Genomic DNA, 19,297 nt, shown 5'->3' with positions numbered 1-19,297 from the left:
AAGGGATGTCAGGAAAGGGCACTCACTGTTTTGTCCACTGTGAAGACAAGCCACCATCTCCACGCAGATGGCAGACCTTTCCTGGGCACTTTGTGTAGCCATCGCCAGTTTTAATTAGAAACCCATCTCGCAGATGAGGAAACTGAAACTCGGGGAGGTGGAGTGACTCGCCCGAGGTTATACAGCTGTGACACTATCAAGTAAGGTCTTTTTTATTCCAAAGCTCTTTTCATTCTGGCAAACAACTGAAAAAAAAAATTTTTTTAATGGGGGATGAGAAAACAGTAGAAAAAGCCACGGGGACAGTTGGTGGTGGAGGCGGAGGTGGCGGTGGAGGTGGTGTCAACCATCAATGGAAAATTATTGCTGTTCCTCATGGTAGTAGTGATGTTATTAACTCTTCACTTTCAGAAAAGGATCTAAAAACTGATTAACAGATACATAGTCAGCTCTGTTTTTAAAAAAAACGAAAAAGAATGAAGTTTGTCAGCATGAATTCCCAATGTCAAAGGCAGTACTGAGCCCCATCAACCTGCTTCTGGGTGTTTTTCCTACCTATTCCCGTGCATCGCAAGCTTCACTGGTAGGATGTTTTTTTGTTTCCAGTCCAAATAAGACTAAGCCATCCCAATCTGTCACTCCCACAGAAAAACAAGAGCAGCTAATACTTACTTTGCTGAGCACTGTGCTGGGCACTTCCCTATAGCAACTCCTTGACTCACAAGAATCCTGTGAGACAGGTACCATTATTGTAATCATTACACAGGTAAGAAAACTGAGGTGTAGGGGAGCCAAGTCACGGGCGGAGGTGACGCCCCTGGAGCGCAGAGGGGCCAGGATGCCCGCGCAGACAGGCGGTCCTGAGTCTGCTCTGCCCTCCCCGCCCTTGGACTCCTGCCCCAGCGCAGCAGAGCCTGCTCCCAGCCCTGTTCTTCCAGTGGGGCGGTGGTTTTGCACAGACTTGTCCAATCCTCGCTCTCTGGATCTTCCCACAATTTTACAGAAGTCCTGGGTGTCCGGAGGGTAGGGACAGCAGCCACGGAGCATCCACCCGCCTAACAGCCCTGTGCCAAATTCCTCCTGGGCCCAAAGCACCAAACCGGGTGCTGTGAGCACAGGTCCTCGTCCATGCTGTCGTGGAATTCCAAGCTCCCTGAGGGCTGGGGTGCATCTTGGATTTTTTTCTCTCCCTCCCTAAAGCTACAGCCCCCTGTGTCTCCAACATAGACCCTCTCACCACCACCACCCCAGCTCTCTCCATAGCGCTGAGAGCATTTCCTCTCCCTGACATACATTTTAACTGCTTTTCATCCCCACTGCTGCTCAATGGGAGTAGGAGATTGTCCTCAATACATGGAACCTGCTTATTAACCATTGATGTTCATGCCCTGCCTTGTCTTTCTGGTCAGAGCCAAACAGGCATGGTCACAATGGCACAAAGAGAGAAGCTGCTTAATAACAAGCCCCGTGAGCCTAGAGCAACTGGGTGTCCGTTTATGGCCTCGCTCAGGAACACCCCTCCTGGAGTCCCCAGGGAGCAATGCTGTCACAGGCTGCTTTTCTTTTCTCTTTCTTTCTTTTTTTTTCCCCCCCTTTTTTCCTCTGCGTCTGTCTTACATGAGTTGAGAATGTTATGTCTTAACCTCCTCTTAACCTAGTTCCACAGTCACACCTCCCATCCCACTTCCCAATCTCCTGACTTACATGGAAAAATCATTGTATTTCAAGTAGGAAACATGAGAAGTTTTGCCTGAGGTGGAAATTTTGCAGGCAGCTTTACACAAATTGGAGGGAAAGTCAAAAATAAAGTGGTGTTAGCTAGTGCAGGCACACTCGCCGTCCCCTGCCGCAGGGACGGGTTCGCTGCACTTGCAGCAAGGTGGGCCGGGTGCAGAGCCCAGTTGAAACTAACACTATGTCAAGTTCAGGCTCTTGGGGAAAGGATGTAAATGGAAAGACAAATGGCAGCTATTTGTTCTGATTTTTAGAGGAGACGTGAATTGTTTTGTAGCCTTCAGTGTACCAGGCTTTTCCTTCTCCCCGGCTCCGCCCACCTAAAAAGAGGGAGGGGGGCTCCGGGAACAGGAGGATGATCACTGGGTACCAGTTTATGGTTGGAGTGTCTTCTGTTCATCACACATGTGGATTCCGATTTCTGAGACTCAAAATGTGCTGGTCTTTCATTTTTCAGTGCAGGTTTAAGATGGTTGTTTTCCAAAGGCTCGTAGATGGGGAGCTGGTTGCTGTCGACGAGGCCACAGCGCCGTGGTCAGGTGCATAAGCCATTGCCTACTCTATTCTTCTTCCGCCAGGAAGCAGCAGGGATTGTCATCCATCCCTGAAAGGGAGGCTCAGAGTCTTCAAAGGAAGAGCCATGCGTGTCTGCCTTTCCAAGCACGCAGGCACTGTTATCAGCATTCCCCAGGTGGACTGCAATCACTTTGCCATGAGACACTGCTTCCTACATGGGCCTCATGCCAATTTTACGTGGCATGGACAAATATTGGTCCTTTTTATGGTTATGTGTGTATTCTCAGGAGTATTAGGAAGAAAGATAACTAGCTGATCAAACCTATGATGAGTATTACTGCTTAGAATTATGTTAGAATTGGGGGGAGGGTATAGCTCTGTGGTAGAGCACATGCTTAGCATGCACAAGGTCCTGGGTTCAATCCCCAGTACCTCCATTAAAAAAAAATTAATTAAATAAATAAATAAACCTAATTACTCCCCCCCAAAAAAAAACAAGAAAAAAATTTTTTTAAAGAATGATGCTAGAATTTATGAAACAGTTGTTTCAATTATTAAGAAAAGAGTACAGGTGGTGTTTGTCTAGGGCATAACTTATCACTTACCATGGTGTGGTGCAAAAGATTGCAGTTGGAGGATCCACACCAGAACGTGAACGTTTTTAGTTAACTTTTTGAAAACCACCATGCATATGGTCAGTCTACCGCACTCCGCCCCCACCCCCCAATTTATCTCCCCTACTTCTGGAAGCATGGAAGAAAAATGTCAGCCTGCATCCAAATCACTTGGGGGTGTCTTGAAAATGTAGATCCCTCACACTCTCCCAGAGGGAGCTTAATTCCATGGGTTTGAGGGAGACCCTGGAATTTGCATTTTAATAAGCTTCCCAGGTAGGTTTGTGGCAGGAGGTCCTTAAGACCTCACTTCTCAAAACAAGGCCTCAGAATGTGCGCCGCCCCTGCCTCCACCACCTCCCCGGCCTCCGCCACCTCCCCGAACAAAAATGGTTTTGCGTTGGCATAGAATGCTCACTTCTATCCCCCTCCCCCAGTGATGGATGCCTGCTTTCTGGGAATAAAGTCTCATAAAACCTAATTTAATTGTTGAACAGTGCTTCCTCTTTTGAAACCACTTGTACATGCAGATTTGGGGGCTGCTTGGTGAATCAGGATTTCTCAGCCTCAGCACCGCTGACATTGGGGGCGGGCGCGGTCTTTGTTGTGATGGATCTCCCGGGCACGGTGGGTGTGTTAGCAGTACCCCTGGTCTCTCTACCCACTAGATACTAGTAGCGCCCACCCCCACCACATCCCCACTGTGACAACCAAAAACGTCTTCAGATGTTGCCAGATGTCCTCCGGGAGGACAAAATCACCCACCGTTGAGAACCAGTGGGCTAAATTGGTACCTTTATTCCACGTTGATAAACCTTTCAAGTCACAACTGGACTCAGAAGATGGTGGTCAGAAGAGATCTGCTAGCTTCCCACTACTAGGACTGAGTTGCTTGAAGACTCTGGTCCCCAGATGTGAAAAATGGGCTCCAGTAGAAATTATTCATATCTCTATGGCCCTTGAATTTGTATTCTGTGCGTGAAACAAAGTGAGAAGCCTACAGCCTGGCATAAACCTACTTTCGATCAGCTACAAATTCAAGGGGCTTCGTGGAATCAGAATGCGGCTGGGCCAGGGCAGGGGGCTCGTGGGCTGCCCTTCAGGGAGATGGAAATGACCCAACATGAATCACAGGCTTGCTGTGCGCCGGCACTACAGTAGCTGGTAAGGATACAAAAATGAGTAAGATGGACTTCTTTCCCTCAAGCGGTTTAGGTCTGTTAGGAATCAGGCAAGCATGATGCCTCCAAAGAGGCAGCATGACGTAATGGTCGTCTCCCACACTGCCTGACTTCAGATCCTGCTCCCTTCACACTAGCTGTGTGACTCTGGGCAAGTTACATGAACTCTCTGTGCCCCTGTTTCTTCAGTTGTAAATTAGTGGTAGAAGCGGTACCTACCTCAAGGGGTTTTTTGGAGGGTTATAGGCATTCATATACGCGAGGCTCTTAGAACAGTGCCTGGCACGTATAAGGGGCTACGTTAGAGAGCCCAGTGGTGAAGGGTGGAACTTGCAGTCAGGAGACATGGACTGAAATCCCAGCTCTGACTCTTCTGAGCTTGAGCACGTAAAGCAATCTCTTTGAACCTCAATTCCTCCATCCATGAGATGGGACAGTCACAGTACTTGCCCCCAGGATGATGGTAATGATGAAATGAGGTGATCCACGTACTGCCCGTCCAGTCTGGCACATAGGAGGCACTAACTAATTTTTTTTTAAGTATTGATATTAAAAATGGATTTTTGCCAACCAAACTCAGAGGAAACCAGAGACTAATAAGTGAAAAATAAGACTGCCAAGGGCCCAGACAACTGCGTCTTTGGGTCACTTCCCTAGCTTTGTACAGCAGGGAAAATGGGAAGTTGGATTCCCAGGGCCGCCTGGGTGAGCGCAGAATCCACTCGGGGAAGGTGGTTCTGGGATTCACAAATGCACGGCCTCAGACTGGGCATCTGTCCCACAGCAGGGCTGCCCCTGCCTCCAGGCCCCCCGGTTTTCCCTGGGCCAGGACTCTCCTAGTTGGGTGCCTGCTTCTCCGAGCTCTCTTCTAAACTTAACTTTATTTAGATGTATTTATAATTTCCATGATTAGTACAGACACTCCAGATTCTTCCTAGTCTCCAGCTTCTGTCTTATCTGCACTTAAGATAACTTTGCCCATGGCTAATCTTATCTACTTGATGCTGGATTCTTATTTAATTCTCAGAGTTCTGCCATTAGATTCACACTGACAGGCAAGAGCCTTTGGTTTCTATTTCCAAAAAAAATGTATTTATCAGATACTTATGCTTGGCCATGAGACAAAGAAAGATCAAGCATGACCCAGCTCTTTAATGAATATAAAATCCAACTGGTGACGGAAATGGCACACCTTCCATAATGATCAATGCCTAATATAAATGCCAAGGCCTGGGATGGGCTTCAGTTTCAGCTGGAAGTTCTTACAGAAGAAAATGGATGTTGAGAAATGGGTCCTGTGTGCAAGGATGGAGGGAGAAGGGCAGACATGCCAGGCAGAACATAAGCTTCTGACACAAATGAAGGGGACTCTGGGTGAAAAGGAAGACAGAGGCCAGGACTGTGAAGAGTGTCCATTGTCAGACCAAGGAGTTTGGACTCTGGTCTGTAGACGGCGGAGATGTAGAAAAGACTCTGGAGAGGGAAACGGCATGTTGCTCTGGTGTCTCCTTAGGTTAGCTTCCCTCCCTCTCCTCCTCATCCTCATCATCTTTGTGAAAGCTGCAAAGATGAAGTTGTATGTTGGGTGGACAGAAGTGTCTAAGGCTGGAGAGTGGCAGGAGTGGGTAAATATTGTAAGTAGGATGGGCCTGGGAAGAGCAGGGAGTGAGAGTTGCTAATGTTGATGGACTTCTACTTCTGGGAAGATGGCGTAGACACACTTCCTCTGTTCCTCCTACTAAGTGCAGCTAAAAACTCTGGGTGTTATGTATACAATATGCACAAGAAGACTCTGAAAGGCGCAAAGAAGAAGACAGACCATCTAGGGATCTTATAACCTAAGGACTGACATGGTGGTGAGTTCCCTGGGGTTTTTTTAAATTTTGTTTTTGTTTTGTTTGTTTTGCCTCATACATGTCAGACTTGGAGCTGAAGAAGCCATCAACTCAGAAATGCCATTGGGCACAGACCCCTCCCCCAAAAAAAAAGCCGCCAATAAAGCTTGCTCTCTCTCTCCAGCCAAAGGATGAGGAAAGGGGCAGCCTAGGAAGCTGAAAAGCTTTAGACAATAATCACACTACTTGAGCCAAACACCACAGAAAAACTATGGCCCAGGTCCCATCCCACCAGCCAAGGCTGAATGAAGAGCCTCAACTTCCATCCTGCCAGGTTATAACAGGGCACCCCAACCTCCCTCTCACCCTTCCCACCCCACCTCTGCCCAGGGTGGTGTCAGAGCAGGCTGAGTAGTGAGAGGAGACTTTTACCACCGCCGTTCAGCACTAATGTGGCCACACCCACCTCCTTGATGTCAGTGGAGGCCACCTGGGAGCAGTAAGCAGGCACTCCTAGCTCTTCCCAGCTAGGGACATCAGTGGAAACCTTGCGGAGAGCTGGAACTCCCATCCCTGCGCAGTAATGAGGAAATTCCTTGCTCACGTGTTAATGAAGACCAAGTAGGGAGCCTGGACTTCCACCTGGCATTAATGAGGTGGTACTCCTTTCCCCTAACCCAGCTAAAACAGAAGGTTTCATGAGAGATGCAAACTCTTATAGCATAATCCCCAAACATCCACATTTCAATTTTTGAAAAAGTCACTCATACCAAGAAAATCTCCAACTAAATGAAAAAAGACAATCTAAAAATGTCAACAGCAAGATGACACAAACCTTATAATGAATCTAACAAAGATTTAAAGCAGTCATCATAAAAATGTTTCAATAAGCAATTATGAACAAGAAACAAATGAAAACAATTGGAAGTCTCAACAAAGAAATAGAAGACAAAAAGAACCACATGGAAATTTTAGGACTGAAAAATACAGTAACTGAAATTAAAAACTCATTGGATGAGCTCCATAACCGAAGGGAGGGAACAGAGGAAAGAATCTGTGAGTTTGAAAATAGAACAATAGAAATTACCCAGTCTGAACAATAAAGAGAAAATAGACGGGGTGGGGGGAAATGAACAGAATCTCAGGGATCAATGGGACTATAACAAAAGATTTAATAGTCATGTCATCAGAGTCCTGGACAGAGAAGAGAAAGACAGTGGGGCTGAAAAACTACTAAATAAATATGGCTGGAACCTTCCCAGTTTTGGTAAAAGACATAAACCTACAGATTTAAGAAGCTGAGTGAATCCCAAATAGTATAAATCTTAAAGAATCCACACCAAGATACAACATATGGAGACATCTGAATACTAAAAACAAACTCTTGAAATCATAGAGTGAAAGATGACCCTTTATTGACAGGGGAGAACAATTTGAACAGCAGTGAATCTCTCCTGAGACGCTATGGTGGCCAGAAGGAAGTGGCACAATGTTTTTAAAAGAACTGTCAACCCAGAATCCTATATCCAGGGAAAATACCCTTCAGGAATGAGAGGGAAATCAAGACATTCCCCGAGGAAGGAAAACTAAGAGAATTTGTTGCCAAAAGACCTACCCTAAAAGAATGGCCAAAGGAAGTTCTTTAGGCAGAAAGAAAATGATAAAAGAAGGAATCTTGGAACATCAGGAAGGAAGAAAGAACACAAGACTCTTGTCTGCTCTGCTGCCCATTCTTGAAGGAAAAGGATCACAAAAAAGCAGAGCAGAGCCTGGGAATTTTGATTAAAAAAACCCAGCATGAATCTCGGGGATACTAATGAAATGAAAGAGAGGGATGACTTGGTTTCTGCTCAGGGCAGAGAAGTGGTCTGGGGACCTGATGAGGGAAGGGACACAATCTGACATTCTCAATTTCTTGTTGTTTGAATTAGGAGAATCACGTGATTTGACTTAGAGCAGAAATGTTAGGCTGTGCAACTTCCTCCTTTCTTTATGCTAGGCTGGAATTTCATAGCTTCTCTTAGAAACCTAAGCCTTTCTACCAGCATCTTGTTTCCTGCAAAAACTGAGCTGAAGTTAGAGAATGAGCCCCAAAATTTTGGGAAAGTAGTATGTGTTCAAAAATTATCTATCTAAACCCAGTTTCAATATTGGATTAGGTACCCGTAACACGAGGGCCGTGAGCAGCACCAGTTTTCATAGTGGTTAGGAAACTGAGACATAGTTAACTCCAACTCTTGGAAATGAGCAGTTGCAATAGGAATTGAATGGAGGCCATCCGTTAAATAAAGCTAGATAAGGAAGCTAAAAATCTAGCTAATGTTTACTGAGAGCTTACAGCTCGGGGATCTGTTACATTTGCAATTATGTTTGGTGCAGAATTTATGAGTAATTGAAGACAACCTAAGAGTCTGTCGGTAGGGGAGTGGTTTGTGCTACATTCAATGAAATCTGTCCAAGAGGATAAGGATTACTCTTTACGTGTGGATGGGGAGTGATAACTGTGATCCGTGGTTGAGTGAATAACCCAAGTTGCTGAATAATGCATCTAGTACAATTCCTTTTGTGAAAAACAATCTTCTGCGTGGGTGTGTTTGTGCATAGGAAAAGGATAGACATCAAACCCTCAAAAGCAGTTACTTCTGCGGGGCGGGGTGGGAAACAGAGAAGCAGAGGTAAGAGATCATTTTCCTCTAAACACACCTGTGTCATTCAGATTTTCAGAACAATCATAACGTTGCTTGTGAAAGTGAAAAATTAAACTGGTTCTAACTAGAGGAGGCAGATCATGAAGGCTTCCCCCATCCCAGTGGTCTATCATCAACTTATTTAAACCCCTCTGGACCTCAGTTTCCTCAAAATGGGAAACCTCCCAGGAGTGTTGGAGAAATCAAACATGTGAAGCTACATGAAAGTGCCCAATGAGCAGGAAGTCAGTGCTGCCCCGGCTTCTTTGTTTAGTTGCCCAGAGCCCCCAAGTCAGGTCAGAGGACATTTCCTCTCAATGATGCCCATGTTATAAGGGTCTCGGGACGATTAAATGAAATCAGAGATCTATAAAGTGCCTGGACCTTGAGTACTCAGAAGAGGTAGCTGTGTTTGTACCCTTTACACCCCCCCCGCCCCAGCCTCGAGCCCAGTGAAGGGCACGTGACAAGCACCACCAAAGTGCAGTGTGGTTTTTTAATCCAAACCAAACTAATTCTAGTGACTGTTGCTGCATTTCCCAAATATGTGATCTCCAGACAGTTAAGGGGTCATGCCGAGTAACACAGTAAGATGGGAGGGCAGGTGGCAAGACACAGAAGACCTGCCCTGTGACCCCACAGCCCCCTTCACTGATGGTTCGGGTTCTCTGTGGGTAAAACTGGGATGGCAGTCCTTACCCCGACTACCCTGCAGCGCTGCTGTGAACACAAGTGAGACGGGGAGTTGTGGGAGCGTTGTGTAAACTTCCAAGCCCTGTCCGCATGGAAAATCCTTACAACCGGCCTCCCTTTTGTTTGACCTAAAACTGTAAGAAGTACGTCTCCCACACCTCACCAGCGCTCAAGCATCAGAGACTTCAGCTCCAAATTAACTTTTCGGGGTCTTTAAATGCCGCTTGCCAGTGATGGCTGCAGCTAGGGTAATAACTACAAAGTGAGAAAGCAGAGGGAGAAACTGCACCTTCCCAAAAAAGGAGGCGGTTCTTGCTTTCAAAAGGACATGTTTGGCTCCTGGTCTGTTCTGATGTGATCTGAGCACACTTCCCAGGCCGACCTGAACTCCAGCGGTATCTGGAAGCTTGCCTCGCTCAAGGGGCCACTGGATTCATCACCTTTTCAGGTTCCCTTTGTGATTTCCTCCCTTCCAGAGATATCATTAGTTCTAACTTGTTCCTTAATTTAAGATGTCTTCCACCTAGTTCCAGAAATCAGTGTCTCAGAGCCAGTGGCAGTTAGACCTTACCTGCGTTGTGGTTTAAATGCAGTTTATCTGATTCGGGCTCGGTAGCCCAAAGGGGTTAGATTTAGTTAAAAATAGGACAACTTTGTGAATACTCATTGCTCTGAGGATAATGTATAGACTTTGCATCCCTGGAGGTTTCTGAGAATAGACTAAATACTCATCCTTATTCAGTCGCCTCCCAGGCACAGGCCAGGAACCCTCCTCCTGCTCCCCAGACCTGGCCTTCCTCTTGTTTCCTCCGCTCACATCACCTCCCACACTCACACTGACCTCCTACATGACCCGTCCCCACTCTCACTCTCTCATGCAGGGCCTCGCATCTCATACCTGGCCTCTTCCAGAAGCCTTCGATTTTACCCTCTTCCACCCATCTTCTACCCCACGGCCAGGGTGATCTTTTGAAAGCACAGGTCTGATCATGCTTCTTGCCTGCTTAAAATCCTCCCTGCCTTCATTGGCTATCAGGTGAGTCCAGGTTGCCAGGAGCCTCCACCCCATGGCAGGCCCCTCCCCATCCAACCTCAGCACCTCCCCAACCTCTCCACCCAGTAGCTCACATCCCCACTCCCAAAGTACACATTCTCAAACTGGTCTGCTCCCACTTCCCTTGAACAGACCGCGCCTCTGAGGCTCTGCTCTGCAGCCTATCTGCCCAATGTTCTCCTTCCCTTTCTTGTTTGCCTGGTAAACTCCTACTTACTCCTCAAAACCCAGCTCAGAAATTCCCTCCTCAGAGAATTAACAAAGTGGCAAAAAATCAGAGCCAGGCCAAAGACTGGAGGGATCCAAAAATAATGATAACTGCTAGCTTTCTTAAATTCAGGGCACTGCCCTTGCACATTTCTTTATTTAGTCGGTCCTCACCCCAACTCTAAGGGTAAGTCCTATCATCATCCTGGTTTTGTAGAGGAGGACACAGATGTTGGCCCAAAGCCCATGGCCAACCGTAGAACTGGGATCTAAACGTCAGTCTGTCCGAGGAAAGCCTGTGTTTTGGTCAGCTGTCACATTCTGCTGGGCACGGCAGTGTTTTTCAAGCTGCCAGTCATAATTCACCGAGGAGTTGTGAAATTGGTCTAGTAGGCAGGGCTGGCTACGTAATTTGTGGGGCCCAGGGTAAGATAAAAATGCAAGGCCCTTTGTTCAAAAAGAAACGAACTTTTTCCTTCCTTCTGCAGTCTCTCAACCTGTCGTGGGTTTTTTTTTTTTTTTTTTTTGGACATTTTATGTCACACTCCCTCGGGCACAGGGATACTGCTGAGAACGCAGACCCTCACAGGGCTGCCGGGTGGGGCAGGGAATGGTAGCCCAGAACCCAGGAAGCAGGACCATGTGTCCCTTCGGACGTCCTTACAAAACACAAGTTCAAAGGAAAAGTATTAAGACTTTCAAGACAGTGACTGCAGAGCGTTAAAGCCCAAGCACAGGACCCTCTTCTGAGCTCAGGCCCCGCCCACTGAGCTCAGGCCCCGACCATTGAACTGGCTGCCTGTCCCTGTTAGTAAGTCATGATGAGAAGTTTTTTTGAAATGAAATAGAAAACAATAGAAGGTACTAGAATACACCCAACATAGGGAGGGTGAGTAGTATTTTGTCCACTTTGTGGGGGTTTTTGTTTTTTGTTTTAATTATGTAAGTTACAGGTGTGCAGAAAAGTGATTCACAATTTTTAAAGGTTATGCTCCATTTATAGTTATTATAAAATGCTGGCTATATTCCCATATTATACAGTATATCCTTGTAGCTTATTGTGTACCTAATAGTTTGTGCCTCTTAATCCCCTTCTCCTACATTTGTCCGCTTTGTTTTTGTATGTAGGTGTACACACACACAGGATTGCCACGTAAAATGTATTTCTTATGGTGACTCTGGATCAAATCGCCCCCAAACCAGTTAGCCCCTTGTAGTCAACTGTAGTGTTGCTTGGTGGGATCTCTGCCACTTTTAAATTGTCCCCCTTCTCCGGTGATGCCCGAGGATGGAGGGGCTTTGCCAAGGTGAGGGGTGGGGTGGGGGTGGATGGAGTTGGAGGGGGCCAGCAGGCCAGCCTCACCACCTCCTCAACCCCTCCCTGTCTCGTGCAGTCACACACACACCCACCCCTCCTCCTCCCTTTTCTGTCCCCCTGCTCTTCCCACAGCAGGGGCTTCTCCATGAAGAGCCTGAAGTGTTACCTCCACTCCTCCTCCTTCTGGCCTCATGGGGTCCAGGGGGGGCCAGGACAGGAACAGGCCACCATCCAGCAGAGAGGCAAGCAGTGGAGAGAAAGGAGACTATAAGCAGGACTGTTTTACTGAGCAAATACTTACTAAAGGTCTTCTGTGTTCTCAGCCCTGGGAACACTGCAGGAATTAAGACAGATGCAGATTCCTCCTCCTGGAGCACAGGGACTGGTGAGGGGACTGACTTCAGACGGATAATCATAAATGTAACATTGCAAACGGAAGGAAAAGATGGAACTCTAAACCCAGATGATGGAGACCTAACCTCGTCTTAAAACAGATCAGGTGGGCTTCCCTGGAGAAGGTACATTCTCACTGATTCCTGAAAGATGGAGGAATTACTGAGGAAGTTTTAGGGTGGCTGGAGGGTGGGAGTGAGCCACCTTCCAGGACAAGGGAACAGCTCCACTGAGGGCTCCAGGGGCTGGAAAGACAGCTGCACATGAGGAACTGTGCACCAGGACCCCTGGCTGGGGCTTTGGGCCCCAGTGTCAATAAGAGGTGGGGTTGGGCTCAGAGCTCTAGGTATCTGGGGGCCTGAAAGTTCCTTTTCATGTTTTTTGCAAAATGGCTTCATGAGGATGGTGGCCTGGCTTCCAGTGGTCATGCCTTGACCCTCACGCAGCCAACTGTTTTGAAAATACTGTGCCTTTTCAGCCTGTCCCGCTAGCATGCAGCGTGGCCTCAGAGCTGGCGTCACCCTGACCAGCAGTGACAGACAGTCTGGGAGAGGCTGTCAGAGGCATCTCCAGAGACAGCGAATGCAGTCTGATGTGTTCACCAGCCCCCTGCTGGCTGGGCTCTCGCACGGGGCAGCCTCTAACCGCCTGACTCCTGGCTCCACGCGGGCTGCTCTGTGTGACAGCGTGGCCACTGGGCTCTAAGAATGGATGTGTGATGGGAGGTGGGTGGGTGGCTAAAAAACAGCATTCCCAGTGGTGGGGATCCTCCATGGAGCCAAGTCAATGGCGCTGAACCACAAATCCAGGAATTACCCTTTAATCAGCCCCGCTGTGTGCTACAGACTGCCAGCAGCCTCCAGTGCCTTGTCTCCTAATCAAGCCCTTTGCAGAGGCGTTCTTATGTCCATTTTGCGGATGCAGAAACTGAGGCTTAAAAAGCCTAAGGGGTTTGCCCAAGGTCGCATATTCATTCATTACCAAATATGAAAGCACCTACTTTGTGCCAGGTCCTTAGAAGACAGTGGCAGAAGAAAGAAAGGGGCCTTTGCCCCTTGTGAACCTTAGTCTAGTGGGAGCCAAGAAGAGGTGCAAATATACCAGCTTTTTTGAGATATAATTCACATGCTGTATAATTCACCTATTGAAGTGTACCATTCTGCAGTTATATTATATTCCAGCATCATGCAACCCTCAGCACAATTTTAGAACATTTTCCATCAGCCTGAAGAGAAATGCCATGCCCCCATGCCTCCCTTCCCCCAGGCTCTAGGCAACCACTAATCTGCTTTCTGTCTCTATAGATTTGCCTGTTCTGGGCATTTCATACAAATGGAGTCATACACTATGTGCTCTTTTGTGACTGCTTTATTTCAGATATATTATTGATAGAAAGGAGGGATGGATGCATAGAACCCAGAAAGCTCCACCAAGTCTGTGGGTGAATCTGTCCTATAATGATGGCGTTAATGAGCTCAGCTGGCTCCTGGGGCAAGCCTTTCCTGATCTCCACCCCACAGACCCTACCCACCCTAACCTCTATAGTACTTTCTTTTTCCTTCATTCACAGAACTTAATCCATTGTCTCATCTCTGCATATTGTCTTATCTGCCTCCTCCTTGAACCCAGGGAGAAAAGATTGCTCATTGGCATAGTCTCAACACCTAGCTCAATCCTTGATGCCTTGGACGTATGCAGGGAAGACTGTGGAAGGAGGAAGGCAAGCCAGCAAACAGCACTGGGGATCAGCTGCCCTCATCCTGCCATCTGATCCCGGCAGCCAGCTCTCCGCCAGGCTGCCCAGGGCCAAGACGGCAGCATGTATTAAACCAGAGGAACAGAAGGGCACTAAGGGCACTTGCATCCCACTAGCCATGGTCACCATAACCACACATGGTAAAATGGACAGAGAGTGGGGCAGAGCGGGCAGCCACCCAAGCAGATGGCACTTGCCTACAACTGACAGGCACAAGGGCCCTACTGGTTATTTCTCAGCCATGCCTCAGGCCCCGGTTCAGCCCTGGCCTAGTTTCAAGCCCATTACATGCTGCTGCCAGAGCAGAATGCCCACCCTGTCCCTGGGTCCTGAGACCTGCCCTTTCAGGCCCATCACTTGGCATTTTACCTACCGCTTATAAAAACCCCAACTCATTAAAACTTGCAGCCGATTTCCTTTCATACAACAGCAGACCTCAAGTCACTAATCAATCTTACAGGTTAATTCGGATACTTCAGCTGGCTCCTGGAGAAGTGGTTTTCTCCCTATTGCTTTGTTACCCAAGCTTTTTCATCTCTCTTGGATTTTTCTGATGTTCAGAGTCTGCAATTCAGTTATTCCCAGAGAAACTGCTTTGGGGAGGCATATCTCTGTCTTTACTATGATTCCAGCTGCCATAAATATTTTAACGTTATTCCCAAGGGGAGCCTCTTGCTTTCTTCTTTGACTTCCAGGCTGGGTCTGCCGTGTCTGGTTCCCTGCAGCCGTGACCGCGCATCTTCTGGGTCCCAGCCCCACCCCACTTCTCCGTGATGCTGTTTCTTCACCTTTCTCAGAACAGCTGTTAGCATCTCAGAGCCCTGGAGCTGAACCCTGAGAGCTACCCCCATCCAATCTTCATGCTTTATAGATAATGCAGTGACACCTTTAGGAATGAGACCAGGAATAGCACTCAGGTCCCCCGATTCCCCTGCAGGGGCTCTCTCCACGTGGATGCCTCACCAGTTACAGCGGACAGCACAGAGCCCGCCATCCTGTGAATGTGGCTGAGTGATGCCGTGAGGGTTTGTGCCCGGGAACTTAGCCTTCTCCCCACTTCACTGCTTCCTGTGCCCTCCACGGCTTCCCCCACCGTCGTGGTGATTCACATTCTGAAAGGACAACTTGTTCTCTTCAAACTTGGAGATTTCCCCGAGTACTCCCCCTAGAGCCTTTGTGGAAAATAGAAAATAACTTTGTAAGAAATTTGTCAGAGGTCCTGTATGGATCATTTGGGGATTTCGTTTGGAAAACTGTGTATCTCTTTCTGCTTTTGCTTTCTTGGCTTTCTGCTGCGGGGAAACATTCCCTGTCCCAGTTATGGGTGATTAATAGGACCTGGTCCAGGCCTTGGGTTCCAGCAGGGTTGCAGACTTTCTCAGAAGCGCAAATAAAGGCAAAAAAGGCTCCTTTCATGTCCCACCTAAAGCAGACTCCTAGCAGAGTCACATTTTGGCTTTGGGAAAAGGTTTGATAGTGGTAGCGGGTGTGTTTCCCCATTGTACGGTGGTCTGAAAACCAAAGAAAGTGATAAATAAACCTTGTGTCAGACAAGGAAAGGAGGTGGTGGATTTTTAAGTCGCCAGCTCTCCTAAATGCAGATTTCAAGCAGGGAGCTCCGGTGGTTCACCAGCCTCTCCTCCTCGTCCTCCTTCAGCCTACGGGAGATACAACTGACCGGCCAGCACACTCTGGTCCCCAGGGCCATCGCTCCCCTGAGCCCAGGCACTGGCGGGGAAGGACAGACAGGCCTCTTGCCTTGGTGGGTTTCAAACCACCTGCCTTGAAGTGCAAATGGCAGGTGTTGGCTCCTCTGTGTCTTTCAGAGCCTCCGCCTGGCTCTTTTATGAGATTACAGGCGCTTTCATCTCAGCTTTGGCCCCGTTTTCCTCCTTCTCAGCAAGGCTCCAAAGACAGGCAGCGAGGCTAGAACAAGGAGAGGAGGCTCATTCTGGGCCGCGTCCCTGCTGGGCTGGGCGACCTGGCTTGCGCATCCTCCAGCCACGTCCCTTTGAGCCACGGAGGCTGAGCAGGGAGCCCCAGGGACCAGGTTAAGAGGGGTCCTTCTCCCTTGGCGCCTGGAGGAAGTTGCATTGCATCCTGGGAAGGCTCTAATCATCACTTTGCTTTGTGCTGTTCACTTCAATGCAGTGGAGAGGGGCTCCAGTGCTTTTCTTTCTCTTTCTCTTTTAAACCTAGAGGTACTTTTTTTGAGGCTCGGGGCTGAGAACACAACCCGTCTCTTACACTTTTGCTTTATGTGCATGCCTGCACACACACACCCTTCTTCTTTGCTGTATTTGCTCATAATCTTGCTCGTCAGGTTTCCTTTCCCTTAAAAGCCCAACCAGGGTTTCCTTCCCGTACTGCTCTCAATAAAAGGAAGGGGAGCTTCTGCCCTCCCCTCAACCCTGATTTCTTCCTTCCGTCCATCCGTCCTCTCATTTAACTATTCCTTACGGAGCTTTCCCTCTGTGCTGGCTGCTGTCCCTAGGAACTGGGAAAGCAGCAAAGAACAAAGCGAAGTCCTTGCTTTTAATGTTTGCGCTCCTTCTGATCTGCCCCCTCCACTCCCTGCTCCCCTCCAGCCTCATTTCCCACCACAGGTCCCCTGACCTCCCGCCACCCAAATCCATGCCATTCCCTGATCCAGCCTGCCTTTCGTGCCTCGGTGCTTTTGCTCCCACGTCTCCCCTGGTTCCGGGGGCCCTTCCTTTTCCAGATCCCCATCTACAGTTTCACCTGGCTCAGCCCTTATCTCCGTGAAGCCTTCCAGCACCTCTGCCCCCATCCCAGCACCTCCCTCCTCTGTGCACTCAGAGCACTCCTCCCACGCACCACTCTGTGACCTGTTTCTCAGGGCTCCCAGCCTTGGGCTCACGTTGGGGTCACTACACATGAGGCTTTGTCCCCACCCAGTGTGGTGGGGCCTCCAGGCCCTGATCACCTCCCGTCCCCTAACTACTCCTGGGAGTCCTCAGGGAACGTTGCGGGTATGCTTCACTCTGAGGAGCCGCCACGAACCCTCCTCCTGTTCTTGCTCTTGAGAGGCCTCGCAGAGTCTGACAGAGCACCCAAACCACCAGCGCCCCCACCCCCACTGTGCCCACGCCCGCAGTGGACTCTGCCGTGACCAGAAGGCTACAGCCCCCACCCCGTCGTGTTCCATTCCATCACGAGACCCTGGCAGGGCTGCTTCACGCAGAGGTTTTTCTTGAGACAACGCTGTCAGTTTTAACTTGTTCCCTCCTCTCAGAATTAGGCATGGATCCTTGGGCTCTGGGCCAGAGGATGATCTGATGAAGATCAGGCACCAGGCCGCAGTCAAAATTGCATTTCCTTCTGATGACTAAGGCAACGTTCTCAAGTCAGGGTATGCACCTTCCCTAAGGACACATTACTTCCCAAACAACCCTTAAGGCTTAGAATTCAAAAATTTATTGGCAGGCCTGTCCTGCCAGAATTCCAAATGTGTCCTGACATGTTTGAATCCTAAAATAAAGAACACAGGTGGAGGAGGCACGCATACCACTATTGTACTTTCCTTGCCCAGAGCAGACATCAGTAATCAGTTACAGTTCAGTTTTTGCCTCGTGAAGCCATTAGGATTCTTCCCAAATACGTGACTCTAAAGGCACTGCAAACAGACCTCCCCTCTGAAGGCTTTCTGGATCCTCTCAATGGAAACAATCCCACCTCTTCTTCTCTTTAGTCTTGCACAACCCTCAGGATTGTGCTGCCCTTGCCTGAGCCCATTCAGGCTGTAATAATAAAAGTGATGGCTAACGTCTACTAAGCTCTCTTTTTTTTTTTTAATTGAGTTGATGTACAATATTATTTAAATCTCAAGTGTACAGCATGGTGATTCGCAATTTTTAAATATTGGCTATGTCCCTGTGTGGTGCAGTATGTCCTTGTAGCTTATTTATTTAATACTTGGTAGTTTGTACCTCTCAATCCCCTACCCCCATCTTGCTCCTCCCCCCTTCCCTCTCCCCACTGGTAACCACTAGCTTGTCCTCTACATCTGTGAGCCTGCTTTTGTTTTGTTATATTCACTAGTTTGTTGTATTTTTTAGATTTCACATATAAGTGATATTACACAGTGCTGGTCTTCCTCTGTTTGACTTACTTCACTAAGCATAATACTTCCAACATCTATCCATGTTGTTGCAAATAGCAAAATGTCATTATTTTTTACAGCTGAGTAGTATTCCATTGTGTGTGTATAAATATATATATACACACAAATATACAAATATACCACATCTTCTTTATCCAGTCATCTGTTGATGGACATTTAGGTTGCTTCCATGTCTTGGCTATTGTAAATAATGCTGCTGTGAACATTGGGGTACCTGTATCTTTTTGAATAAGTGTTTTTGTTTTTCTCAGATATAGACCCAGGGGTGGAATTGCTGGGTCATGTGGTAGTTCTGTTTTTTTGTTGTTGTTTTTTCTTCTATTGAGGTTGCTGTACAATAGTATATGTTAACAAGTGTACAGTATAGTGACTCACAATTTTTAAAGGTTATGCTTGATTTATAGTTATTATAAAACTTTGGCTGTATCCCCCAGGTTGTACAATATGTCCTTGTAACTTATTTTATACCTAATAGTTTGTACTTTTAATCCATTACCTATTTTTAGTTTTATGAGAAACCTCCGTACTGTTTTCCACAGTGGCTGCCCCCATTTATATTCCCACCAGCAATGAATGAGGGTTCCCTTTTCCCCACAACCTCGCCAACATTAGTTATTTGTTCTTTTTGAGCATAGCCATTCTGTCAGGTGTGAGGTGATGTCTCACTGTGCTTTTAATTTGCATTTCTCTGATGATTAATGATGTTGAGCATCTTTTCATGTACCTGTTGGCCATCTGTATGTCTTCTTTGGAAAAAAGTGTATTCAGGTTTTCTGCCCACTTTTTAATTGGGTTGTTTGGGGGGTTTTGTGTGTGTGTGTGTTGAGTTGTCTAAGCTGTTTATATAGTTTGGATATTAATCCCTTATTGGCCATATCATTTGCAAATGTTTTCTCCTATCTAGTAGGTTGTCTTTTTGTTTCGCCAGTGGTTTCCTTTACTGTGCAAAAACTTTTAAGCTTAATTAGGTCCCATTTGTTTATTTTCCCTTTTGTTTCCTTTGCTTTAGGAGACAGATCCAAAAGAATATTACTCGGTTTATGTCAGAGGGTTGTCTGCCTATATTTTCTTCTAGGAGTTTTATGGTTTCCAATCTTACATTTAAGCGTTACATCTATTTTGATTTTATTTTTGTATATAGTGTTAGAGAATGTTCTAACTTCAT

General features: G+C 47.4%; 1 protein-coding gene across 1 annotated transcript in view; it reads left to right on the top strand.

Annotated features, from left to right (window-relative positions):
• ZHX2 (zinc fingers and homeoboxes 2) overlaps positions 1–19,297 on the top strand; it is a 142,221-nt gene that overhangs the window by 79,675 nt on the left and 43,249 nt on the right. The gene's annotated exons all lie outside the window — the stretch shown is intronic.

Source organism: Camelus dromedarius, chromosome 20 (assembly GCF_036321535.1).
Source record: "Camelus dromedarius isolate mCamDro1 chromosome 20, mCamDro1.pat, whole genome shotgun sequence".
Taxonomy (NCBI): Eukaryota; Metazoa; Chordata; class Mammalia; order Artiodactyla; family Camelidae; genus Camelus; species Camelus dromedarius.
The sequence above is the reverse complement of the archived record's forward strand: the minus strand, read 5'-3'. Positions and strand labels throughout refer to the sequence as shown.